At 44.4% G+C, this 13,155-nt stretch overlaps 1 protein-coding gene across 4 annotated transcripts in view; it reads right to left on the bottom strand.

Annotated features, from left to right (window-relative positions):
- The window catches only part of tead3b (TEA domain family member 3 b), a 31,489-nt gene extending 20,133 nt beyond the window's left edge, over window positions 1-11,356 (bottom strand). For all 4 annotated transcript variants that reach the window (XM_062406857.1, XM_062406865.1, XM_062406848.1 and 1 more), the window contains exon 1: window positions 11,215-11,356. The gene's annotated coding sequence lies outside the window, so the exon portion shown is untranslated. The remainder of the gene's footprint in view (window positions 1-11,214) is intronic.
- Window positions 11,357-13,155: the final 1,799 nt, after the last annotated feature.

Genomic DNA, 13,155 nt, shown 5'->3' with positions numbered 1-13,155 from the left:
AAACGGAGTGATTTTATTGTATCGGGATATCTTCATGATGGAAAAGAGGGTCTACGATGTAAATCACAAAATATAAGTTCAATGAAACGTGGCAGTTTGTTACAGCCCAGAAAAAATAAAATCTCCCTTTGTCTCCGTTCCTCTGTTTACGTGTCGGTATTTACGAAGCTAGACGTTAGCAGCAGTTTCACCAAATCCTCGGAAACAAAGTGGTGAGAAAGCAAAGCTGCAGGATTAGTGACATTTTCCTTTCTCTCCACGTGTCGACCGAACACATAAAGCACGAAATGCTCGGTTGTCCCAGAACTCACAACGAGAGTTTGACTGATGTCCTCCCGAGTCAAACTGCGGCTAATTTTAGCGGAGAGGGTACCAGTTATGGCGGACCCTTTGGCAAGAGGGTCACACTGTTAAAACTCAACTCTGAAACCCAACACTCATCAGCGGCTCAAGTGACCCGTCCACACCCGTGCAGATCACACGGCTGGATCCCGACCAACGGCAACTACATATTCAACCAGAGCTTGGGTTAGTTTGATAATACTCTGTTCTGCTATTTGTGCAATTAAAATGAAAATCACCTAATCAGAAGCCAAAAGATATTCAGTTTACGGCCATACATGACTATGAAAAAAAAATATATAGATATAGATTTGGGAAACTGTAACTTCGGAAATTTGTCATTTATTCTTAAAGAGTTACTTGATTACGTCAATAATGTTTGACTTAATCAACTATTCAATGAAGCTCAAAAATGACCCCAATATGAGGGAATGTTTTCCACTTTACCGGCATGAAGAATAATCAAGCAAATAATGAATCAATGATGGAACTAATCTCACCCCAGATAAAAATAAAAATCAAATAAAATTTAATTGTTTTAGCAAATGTCTACCTCATCTTTAATGACAGCCTGTCATTAACTGTCATTTAGTTTATCTCATTGTCTGACTCATCTGCAGGAGGAATGAGTAGAAGTAGTAAACTTTAAATACCCGTCTTTGCCTCGGCCTCTCTGCAGATGACGCTTGTGTGTGTGTGTGTGTGTGTGTGTTATGAAAATGGGTTTCAGGAAGTGTTTCATTAATGAATGCACAGGTGCTGTGGGGCAACAGCTCCAGTGATCCTGGGGGGCAACAATTAAAGAGCGGTGGTACAGTGAGGAGGAGGAGGGAGGGCGAGGAGGGAGAGAGAGGAGGGTCAGCCCGAGCCACTCTATTGTTTATCTCCAATTATAGCAGAGAAAACACGGCGGACCTTCGTCGGCTCGGCGAGCTGTGAAGAGCCGCAATCGGTTTGTCAGCGTGGAGCTCGGGAGTCTGACGACCTCGATGGAGCCCGAGTGCTCACAAGAGCCTGCTCGAGTGAGGAGATCTGAAAGAGAGGCTCTTCAGCTGGCGAGGGGAGCAGGGGCCTGAATTCCAGACATGTCCTTATTAAGAAAGAGCCTGCGAGTGTTCACTGTTTCTCCTCCTGCCTCCCTTGTGTCAACCCAACGCCCTCCCTCCTCGGCCTCACCCCCACCGCCTCCCCCTCCCCTCCACCCAGCGCTCAGAACGTCTCTACCCAAATAAGGAGAGGAGACCAGGGGATGCGTGTATGGGAGGAGTGGGTGGGTGGGAGGGTGGGTTGGTTGGTTGGTTGGCTGGAGAGCAGAGGGGGAGAAAGGGGGTGTGTGTATGGGGGGGATAGCGAGGGGGAGGGTGGTCAGAGGGGAGGGGGGGGGGGTGTCCAATTTAGGCGTCCACTTTGGGGTCTGGAAAACAGTGGGATTGTTCCAGCTGGAATGCAACATCAGCAGTGAACACGCTTGGTGACGCGCAGGGAGCTCAGACTGGAGAGTGGCGCTGTCAGCCGAGCCGTGTTTCAATACATCCTCGGCTGAGTCACAGGATTTAAATCAGGACAATAGTGTCCACTTCGTGATGAGAGCGAGCGGGGCATCCACTCACAGGGACACCTTTATGGACTCGAATGTGACGGCTATAGTTTGACGAAGCATAAAGAGCTTTGGGATTTGGGTTTTTCCATCATGACGTTCTGCCAGAAGGTCATCTGATCAGAGCAGCTGCTGTGATTAACATAATGATCAGATATTAAAACAGCTGATATCAGCAGCACTGTTCGTGTCTGCTGGAGAAACTCAAGAACACAAAATATCATAGTAGTGACTCACAGCAGATTGAATGTGACGTTGCGCACACACTACACACTGTGGCTGAGAAGGGTCAAAAGTTTGCCAGGGATGTAACTAAGTACATTTACTTCATTACTGGACTGGAATACATTTTTCATGTATCTGTACTATTACTCCTCGACACATATCAGCAAATATCTGTTTCTTTTGTAATTTTCTACAAAGCATTTCATTTCGATTTCACATTCACGTTTTTAAAAGTAATCAAAATTGAGAGGGGGGGAGACTCTGCTGCATATAGGCTACTCTCGACAAATACTTTTACTTTTAATACTGAGTACAAGTACGCACTTATGTTTACTCAAGTAGAACATTTAATGTGCTTTTAATTGAGTTTGTTTTGTCAGTTTATTTGTATTTTTTACCTAAGTTACATGTTTGAATAAGTCCTCAACCACTGCTGCCTTGTCCTGTGATTAAATAATATAATTGAAATGAATCTGAAAATACTTTGAATACTGAGTAATCAAGCAGTATGTGGTCACTCAGTTTTCAAAAAAGGATTGAATACTGGATGTGTTGTTCTAGGTGTTAGGTCAGGTTCAGGTTTTTAAGCTAGGGGTCAAACTAAAAAGGACATTTAATGATAAAACTCGTGACAACTACTTTTATTTTCTTTCTTCCTTTTTATAGTAAGTCAGTTTATTGGCTGCAGCTGTTGTCTCACGCTCGAACCTGTTTGTGTGACTCCTCCAGGCGCTTGCCAGACGACAGGCCTTCATTCGGACTGTTGACTGAATGACACGCCGTTCTCCCATTTAACACAAAAATCAAGGACACACCTCCCCTCCCACTTTCTGGGATTTGGGCCATGAGACTCCAAGACCAACATGCTACAGAATTCCAATGTGCAGCAGGAATGTAAATAACGCTGCAGAGTTATGCACCTCTGCCGTTCATTCAAACGGTGCCATTCATGCACCAGAATCCCTCTTCCCATTTTCCCAGCCCTGAACGGGGCGATCGCATTGCAGTCTGTTTTCAGCAATCGGCTTATCTCTGCTCCGGCTCCATCTACGAGCTCACCGGTGTTTACTGGCGCCTGTGACTGCCTCCCTTTCCCCACTCTTTCTCCCCAGACCAGACTGTGTGTGGAGAAACGTACCAGTGAATTCCAGTAATACTCCTGAGTCACTCTCAGGCTTCTGGGTCACACAGAGGAAAGCTGTCGGTGCTAAATCAGGGAAAGGTCCAAAGCAGACGTTTGTATCGCAGACCTTCGTTTAAACTGGGCCACAGAATGTTTCAAATCCCTTTTAAGGAGGAAAACTAAAAGCCTGCGTGTTTCAGCAATAAATCCTCGGCCTGTCGAGACGCTCAGCAGTTGGCACAATAACACTTAATCATAAACGGCAGAGATGACAATTTTTTTTCATCTCCCGCTGAACATGAGCTCATGGCTCTCTCTCCGACTGACCGACCACATGGATTTCTACTTACACATGTGGAATTCAAGAGTGAGGCAAGGCGTTGAGTCAAAGTTACTCTGTAATGTCTCTGATTTTTATATTCTCCTCGCCAGTCCCCAGGTGGGAAGAAGAACAATTGTGTAACCTACCGAGGTTCAAGACCAAACAGGAAGGATCACTGGAATATATTGAAACAGAGATTAAACAGCCCACCATGAGAGCCATGGCAGCCCATTGAGCTTTAGACCTGAAAAGCCAGACATGTGTGGAGGTGAGATATAATATCTATTTGATTCTGAAGACCTGTAATGACCTGTCGGAATCTAATGCAAATATTTTACGAGATTCTGCCTCTCGTCCACAAGCAAGAAGAGTGTTTATGTCACTATAATTTAGGTTTTTGTAATGACTCATTTAGTCTCAACGTTAGATACGCATACAGAAACAGCCTTTCGTCCGTACTCTGCATTCATAATCCGTGTTTGTGCTCCTCTTCTGAAAGCTTACGTATACGGTTAAACTGACAGAACGGAGCAGTTCCACCGGAAGTCATGTGGGGGCGCTGTGGCCAATAGTTCAAGCAAGACTACCAAAGGATGGACAATGATAGGCTTTTGTCTTTTTCTCAAGAAATACATTCTCACAACATTCTCCATTGTCGCCATGTTTGTTGGTGGTTCTCGACTCTGCGCCGCCCGCTAGTTTATTGCCGAACAACCATGTAGCAGTAGTGCAGACAGGGCCTTGGTTAAGGTTAAGTTAAGGTTACATATTTCCCAGATTCAGCTGCGGTTTTTCTTCGAAGCAACTGAATTCCGACAGAAACTGGCTTCTCCTCGTAAGCAACACAACAAGTCGGAGTAACTCTGAATGTAATGATGTCAAGACGGCCGAAGCTCGACGCATAAAAACAACCTTTTTGATGTTACCTCGTTAAACATGTCGTAAATACCAGACAACAGAACAACAAAGGGATATGTGCATTTTTTCAGGCCTGTTCAGAAGAAAAGGTTTGTGCACAATTCTTCTAGTTGTTTTTTGCACCGTGGGACCAGAATCATAGAATTACAACAATGAAAGTGGCCACATTGTTATTGAAATAGACGAAAAGGATAAATGCAAGCACTAATTGATATTTGGCCACTTGGGGATAAGAGTGGTAGATCACTTTAAAACACATCCCACGATCCAAATTGAGATCTCTCCTCTTAATTACCTCCGCCAAGGAAGTTATGTTTTCATACCTGTCCTTTTCTTTCTTTGTTTATCAACAGGATTATAAAAGAAATACAGATTTCCAGGAAACTTTAAATTGGATCCGAATTAGAGGGTGAATCAAGGATTTGTTTAATAACTGAGCAGTTACATTAATCTTTACAAATATAAATATCTGACTAACGCTACTGATATCAAGTCCTTTTTTGGCACCAGCTCCTCATCCACTATGCTATTAACTTCCTTACAGTAAATCACCTTTTCAAATATCCTGTGCATTAAAGAAACCCTATACAGACGTCTGATGGAATTTGGCTGAATATCAGCACAGCCATCTAGCAGCTTATAATTCCGTTGGTTTGTGAGTGTAGCTCTGGATTTACATCCAGAGCTTTAGCAGGAGGATATAAACAATGTCCGCGAGCCACTCGAAAAGAACATTGTGTGGACGTCTTCGAGATTTATCACAAAAAAATCCTCAGATCACTCAACTTTGCTTTTGGATAATTCAACAAGCACTGGTTCTGATCTCCTTATCGAGTTGATATGACAAACAGGTTAACACAACCTTGAAGCTGCATTAGTTTGCATTTGGAGTCAGGTTTTAAGATGAACGCAGGATCAATATTAATTTTCCTTTCAGCTCATCAATCATTTAATCCTCTGTCCTATGTTCCTATGTTGTTGTAGCTGGTTGGTCAACGGAAAATGCAGATTATTTCAGATTTCAGACAGTTTGGTTTTGGTACGTTTGATACATTTTCTCTTTTTTACCCAGTGAATAACTGAGGAAAAGAAGTCAGGCACATTGAAGGAGCTGATATCTATGAATGTGTGAAATTTGGTGCAACTTGATTAGATTAAACGGGACTGTTGGGCCTTGTTGGAGGAATGTGACATTCACCGTGATTTGTTGTCATCAAGGTTTATTTTTCTCCATATCACATACAACACTACTTCTATCCAGTGCTCAGCAAACCCCCATCTCCATGACTCAGTTCCACTGACTCATGTCCTGGTGCAGATTGTTAACAGATTTCCATCAAATCTGTCTCTTCTGCTGTTGATCCCGTTGTGAGCTTGAGCGTCTCAGCAGGGCCCACTGGCAGAACCTATTTACCACCATCTGTTTGCAAACCAATACCCTACAAGATTTATTCCCTTCCTTTAAAAAAGCAGCCTTTGTTAGGTTGCTGCTGGAGTTGGGACACTTGTTGGCAGAGAACAGACCCCTGCTGGCAGCCAAAAGCCAACCCCCCCACCCCCACCCCCCCAACCACCCACCAACCCACCCACTGCTCAGCAGAGAGTTAAACACACCTCCACCGAACACAGTAACAGATCCACAGCCTGAAACTCCTCCGCATTAAAACCACACGTCTTGTTAAGGTTGAAGGGCGCTCACAGATGTAGAGTGAGCGTTGACCATCGCAGTGAGACCCCCACTCCACACACACACACACACACACACATACACACACACACTCGCAGACGGAGCAACAGCCACACAAACACACACTTGAGGAAACAACAGGACTTGGCGGCAGAAGGAGCAGCTGCTCTCTAAGGTCAGATTACAGATAAAGAAAACATTTTGGGTTCCAGGCCAGGAGAGCTGCTCTCTGACAAGAACTGGAAACACTGCTCTTATTCCTCCTGACACACACAAAAGCACACAGATGCATTTACAGCAAATGCACATGTTTAACAGTAAACACGGCTTCCCTAATTTGGGAGATAAATCGGAGGTGATGAGCTGGATTGAGTGTCGGGGGCCCATCTGCTCCACGCTGGCCGCAGACGCCGTCCTGCCTTTCCTCAGACTCATGAAAGCACAGGCCTCACTCATCTCCCCGAAAGCAAATCAGAGTCAACCACCCTCCTCTCTCCCTCCTGTGTCTGTGTTTGGCCCTAATAAATTCTCTCCAGCTCCTCCAATAACTTCCTCCTACTTCCTATCTGGCACGGCGCTCAGGAAACAATCAGAGAGCTGAGAGTGAGAGGAGGACGGGACGGCCAGCAGCTCACACGGCAAGCAGCAGAAAGAGAGGCGAGGGGGGGAGAAGTCGAGACAAACGCACACACACACACACACACACACGAGCAGCCACACTAAGACACATGCCACATGCAACCCCCCCCCCCCCCCTTGTCAAGTCAAACATTTACAGTTCGATAACAGCTGCCCAAGAAAAATAATAAAGCTCAGAGTGACGTCTAGCCTGCAAGGTTTCTTCCTGTAACCCCTTGTGCTGCTTCTTAACCAGCACGAGCAGATCTGAGTGGGACCCTCCAGGATAAATGAAGTATGAATAGAAGGAAGCAAGAATGAAGGGCCGCATTATCTGTGTGAAATGAGTCTGATGTGCATCGGTCACATTTACGGCCTTAAGAACAACAAAAAAACAACCTCTGATTTGTTGTTGTCTTGTAAACAAATCGTGGAACCAGGCGACCTCACTCCGAGGTAAGGAGAGGCTGCTGGTTTCCTGAATGACTCACAGTGGGCCCGTGGGATAAAAGCGGATAAATCAGTATCACACGTCGAGCCGGAGCGTGAACAACACAGGACCCGATTCATTCATTCAGTCATTGTTCTATTTTAACTCCGTCGATGTGATCCACCTTCAGTCGTTACACTTTGAGAGATTTAAGCTTTAATCCAGCCGAGGAGGGAAAGACTGACACAAAGCAGGAGCCAATGTGCCAGAGAGCCTTTTTTTTCTTGCTTTTTTTTTTTTTACAGCCTGAATCAGCATTTTGATCGGAAATTTTCCAGGGAACGCAGCAGAGAAGCCATTCGAGCATGAATTGGTCATTTTGTGGCGAGGGGAGCGGTTTGAAGCCATAATCTGTGAAACCTTTAAGACATGCATAACTCTGCAGCAGAATGCACCCGCCAATAACCCATCAAACCATATCACTTGTGAGACAAGGCATTAAAAGCAGCCATGGCTTTGATCAGACCCATGTAGAGGGGCCATTTCTTTTTCTTTAGAAGAGCAAAATATATTAGACGTGAAAAAAGAAATCAGCCTAATCTGTTTATTAAGGTCTGGCCTTGCTCGGAAACCACTCAGGCACCGGAATTGTTTTATATTACAAACAATCAACTTGAATAACTCTGTGATGAAGAAGGAGATCAACCCCCCCCCCCCCCTCCATACACACACAAACACACACACATTAAACACTGAGCACAGGGATTAAAGGGGTTTCACATGAGTGCCCTTGGGTCACTGGAGCTCCGAGTGCGACACAGAGGCCACACACACTCGTCTCCGAAGCGGCAGACGGGGCCCGGTGAGAGAGCGAGCCTCCTATTATCTACAGCGGAGGCCTAATGTGCCAAAGACACACACACACACACACACACACACAAACACACTGCACTCTCACACACATTTCTTTTGGAGTACATTAATGTGGAACATCACTCGTAACAGTTGGTCGCCTGAGAAAGAACAACTCAAACGTTTAGCAACTTGGGGACAGCCCGACACAAAGACTACACTGTTCTAGGCCACTCCCTGACTCCTCCCCTGAGTGGTCCGAACAGGAGGCCAGCGAGCTTATCTGCTCAAAACCTCGTGGTTTGTAGGATATGTAAACATGTGCAGTGCATTAACGTGAATACAATGTTGATAAATTGTGCCACCGGGGACTTTGAGAATGATATAGGTAGTAGTAGGAATAACTCTGGTGGGTTTTTGAGGACACGTTGGTTTGCTCTCAGTTGGTGTTGGAGCAGATCTTGACGTCGCTCTTCGCTCGGTTGTATCGATGTAATAAATAGCTCCAAGCACATTGTGCTCGTCATCAACAAAACGGCACTCTATTACCCAGCCACGGCTGCTGAGCATCAAACTGCATATTGTCTTCCAGATTGTCATGAATGCCCCCGGCTGCCGAGAGCTGCGGGCTTCTCCTCTGAGGCCTCCAGTGTTCTCGCCACGCAGACATAAGTGCTATTTGTTCAGATCTGCCCTGACAGAGGGGTAAGTGTCCACCATTTGGACGACCACTTCTGGGGAGGGTGCTAAAAAAGCGGCCGGGGCCCTGCACAAATGGGCGAGAGCTCATTAGCCCCTCTCCTGTGGGTTTAACACAGACGGGTGAAGCTGCCGGTGACAAACGGTCAACAGACCCTGCATCCAAAGTAAACAGAGGAAGAGGGGATGCACCCCGGGCCCCTGGGATCGGCCCCGAAACACAATAAAAGGATCCGAAATACCTACAGTCGCTCAGCAGTGATTAAACATGTGCTTTAAAAATCAGAAACATGAGAGGACAACACATTTTGATTTACCCTCATGAAGAGAACACATGCTCATTAAGTCTTCCCCCTGACAATCGGCCCGAAGGAACACAGCTGGGGAGAAAGGAGCGAGGGAGAGACAGAGAGAGAGAGAGAGAGAGAGAGAGAGAGAGAGAGAGAAAAAACGGCCACTTTGAGGGGATATTACCCAAAGTAATCGAATTGACCTCCACGACATGGGTGTTGTTGTAAAACCTTCCCCTCGCATTTAACTCTCACACAAGCACAGAGGATAAATGATAAATCCACAACGGCTGAGACGCATGAAGTCGGTTCAAGGAGGAGAAAGGAAAAGAACCCACCACACTGTACATTGGGAGGCCTGATGCGTTCAGGCTGCATAAAAAAAACAACGAGGGGGGAATCTGACAGAGCAGCAGAATGCCTAATCCTTTCCAGATTTACCCATCAGCGTCGGAATCTATTATTAGGCATCGTGGCGTGTGTCTCATCCACCGAGGACACATTGTCAGGCTGAACTGGTCGAACTGGAAAGTGGTCGTTTTTTCGTGTCAGACTAACTTTTCCTAACGTTGATGTGGAGATAAAAGCTCACATAAAAGTGTGGATTTTACCCCTCGACCAGTATATAATGGGACTGGTCTGGGAAGAACATCTTCCCTGAGATGTCGGCTCATCCTCTTTATCAGTGTTGCATGGAGATACAGTAACACAGCCAGGCTTCAAAGATCTCACCAAATGCCTGTCGTCTGTGAATTTACGACCATATGGATTGAAGACAGGGCTATAAACCCTGCTCCCTTCCTGCAGAGCTGCGTTTCCCTGCAGACCTGCGGGACATATTCAAAACCATCGGGCAAATATCTCAATATAGAACTGAAGGTATGAAGCTGGCGACAGTTAAGAAAGCACCGAGCGGAGTCAACAGGTTATTCTGCTCACTGTCACTAACCTGACAGACCACATTCTGTCGTTTAGTCAAACCTGTTGACTGGCAATGATTTCACTCTGCAGCTCGTGGGTGTCTCTGGAAATCCAGCTCTAATAAGATTATAGTGCTGTTCTCAAAAGTTTGAAAGGAGGAGTCGCCCGGGGTCTGAACCAACGACTCAGTGTGAGAGCAGGTGGCGCTGAAATAATTACACAATTAGCTCTCGTACACACATATCCGTGCATCTCGAATCCTCACCTATGTATTATGTACTTAGTGGGACTTTGCAGAGTATCACCGTGCTACTGTTTGTTGGCACGAGAGAGAATGAAACTGAGGATTGAGGAAGTACATTTTAAATCTTAAAATAATGTAGAGTGAAGCGCATATGTAAATTAAATCATGAATATTAATTTATTATTAAATAAGGACATGCAACTAATTAGTTGAAGTTGTTTATCATTTAAAAAGCTTTAGGATCATTAGTTATTATTGGTAGTATTTGTACTACTTTATTTACTCATCAACATGAGGGACACAATGTCACTATTCTCTGTGCTGTCGCTTGGAGTTGAACATTATTTAATATTTCAAAGTAAAAGTGTTAAACTCTTTCGGGCAGCCTCAAATCACAAATCACATATTTTACGTGGGATCAGAATTTCCCCCTGGATCGACCAAAGCAGATTAGATTTCACTTTTTTTTTTAAGATAACAAATCAATACAGAGCAGTTGGTATTTTTAAATTACATCTACTGACATAATAGTTGTGATGTCACAGACATATTTTGGGCAGTTCCAGGCTGGTCTGTGAAGCCCTCACCCTGGGGTTTATCTCCCAGGAATACAAATGTGTTGGTTTTCCATGATCAAAACTTTTTTTCATATTTTGTCGCGTCTCGGCCTTATTATAAACTTTATTTTTTTCATGTGTGATCAAAAAGGGAAAATAATCAGAATCTTGAAAGAGACCCTTTGAATGTTTGACCCATGTGGGAGTTGAACGTTTAAGTCTCCTGGCTGCGGCACAAACACTGAGGAGAAACTTCCAGTCTCGCTCTGACACTATTCCTGGGAATTGAACTTTATTTCTACTCCTAGAATAAAAACATCTGCTGCCGGAGGGGAACAGGAGATGTCGCCTCCAGTGAACTGTGCTGACAAATCAAGAAGGGATCTTACCTTCGGGGATGCAGGGATCCAGACCAGCCTGAAGTGGTGTATTCCTCCAAATCCTGTTGTGTCGTGTTGTGTTGTGTGTCTCTCTCTCTGTGCGAGCCTGTGGGTTTATAACAAACCGCTGGACTCCTCTTGAGGCTGAAACGGGAGCGTGATCCAGGTATGAACTGTGCGAGACAGAAAACAAACATGTTGGCGCACTTCTCTGCTGCTGCCAGGGGGAGTTTGTGTTGTTCTTGTTTGTGTGTCTGTGTGTGTGTGTTTTTTTAAGTCACAGAGTGTGTCAATGAGCGGACTACCGGTGTTAATGTGATTGAGCAGAGCCAGTCAGAGAAATATCTCGCTGCACATGAGGTCAACACAATACGACTTTCAATCTGCAGATGTTTCCTTCCCTCCCAGGCGCAGGGAGCTCCGCGGAAAAATGTGAAAAATGACAATGATCTGAAAACTTCGGCGAGACGAGCGGCATGAGAGAGGGAGAGAGAAAAAAAAATGCCCCAGCAGAAAACAGACGGACAGAGGGAGAGAGGGAGAGAGAGGGAGAAAAGGAGAAAAGAGGAGAAACTTACCTTTTCTCTTTTATTCTGCCAGGCCCGCTCCGAGCCGCCGCTGGATTTGGGGACTTTGCAGTAATTTGGCGCCTTGTTGTTTTTGCCCTAATATTTGTCAGAGCTTTGACAGTAGAGGTGGAATGTGAAGTATGACTCTGGTATGAAATCAACGCACCACACTGGAGGACGGGGAGGGGGGGGGCGAGGGGGCGGTGGGGAGAGGGGGGGGAGGGGCCAGAGACGCAGAAAAGACGCTCGAGGAGGGGCCAGTGGTGCGCGTCAATCAACAGGCAGGAGGGGGCGGGGACTTCACAGCAGGCCCCGCCCACTGGCAGAACCCTTCAAACTGGGACCGCAGCTTCCTGACCCCAAAACAACTCTGATTATATACAGTGTGATTATAAGCAGTCTGATTATATACACTCTATAGTCTGGTTATATACAGTCTGATTATATACAGTTTATAGTCTGATTACATACAGTCTATGGTCTGGTTATACATAGTCATAGTCTCATTATATACAGTCTGATTACATACAGTCTGATTATAAACAGTCTGATTATATACACTCTATAGTCTGGTTATATACAGTCTGATTATATACAGTTTATAGTCTGATTACATACAGTCCATGGTCTGGTTATACATAGTCTATAGTCTCATTATATACAGTCTGATTATATACAGTCTATGGTCTGGTTATACATAGTCATAGTCTCATTATATACAGTCTGATTACATACAGTCTATGGTCTGGTTATACATAGTCATAGTCTCATTATATACAGTCTGATTACATACAGTCTGATTATAAACAGTCTGATTGTAAACAGTCTGATTATATACAGTCTGATTATATACAGTCTGATTATAAACAGTCTGATTGTAAAAAGTCTATAGTCTGATTATATACAGTCTGATTATATACAGTTTATAGTCTGATTATGTACAGTCTATGGTCTGGTTATACATAGTCTATAGTCGCATTATATACAGTCTGATTATATACAGTCTATGGTCTGGTTATACATAGTCTATAGTCGCATTATATACAGTCTGATTATATACAGTCTATGGTCTGGTTATACATAGTCTATAGTCGCATTATATACAGTCTGATTATATGCAGTCTATGGTCTGGTTATACATAGTCTATAGTCTCATTATATACAGTCTGATTATAAACAGTCTGATTATATACAGTCTATAGTCTGGTTATATACAGTCTGATTATATACAGTTTATAGTCTGATTATATACAGTCTATGGTCTGGTTATACATAGTCTATAGTCTCATTATATCCAGTCTGATTAATACAGTCTATGGTCTGATTATATATAATCGGATTATATACAGACTATACTCTGGTTATATACAGTCTACAGTCT

The sequence above is a fragment of the Platichthys flesus genome, chromosome 2 (assembly GCF_949316205.1).
Source record: "Platichthys flesus chromosome 2, fPlaFle2.1, whole genome shotgun sequence".
Lineage (NCBI taxonomy): Eukaryota > Metazoa > Chordata > Actinopteri > Pleuronectiformes > Pleuronectidae > Platichthys > Platichthys flesus.
This window is presented reverse-complemented; position numbering and strand designations above follow the sequence as displayed.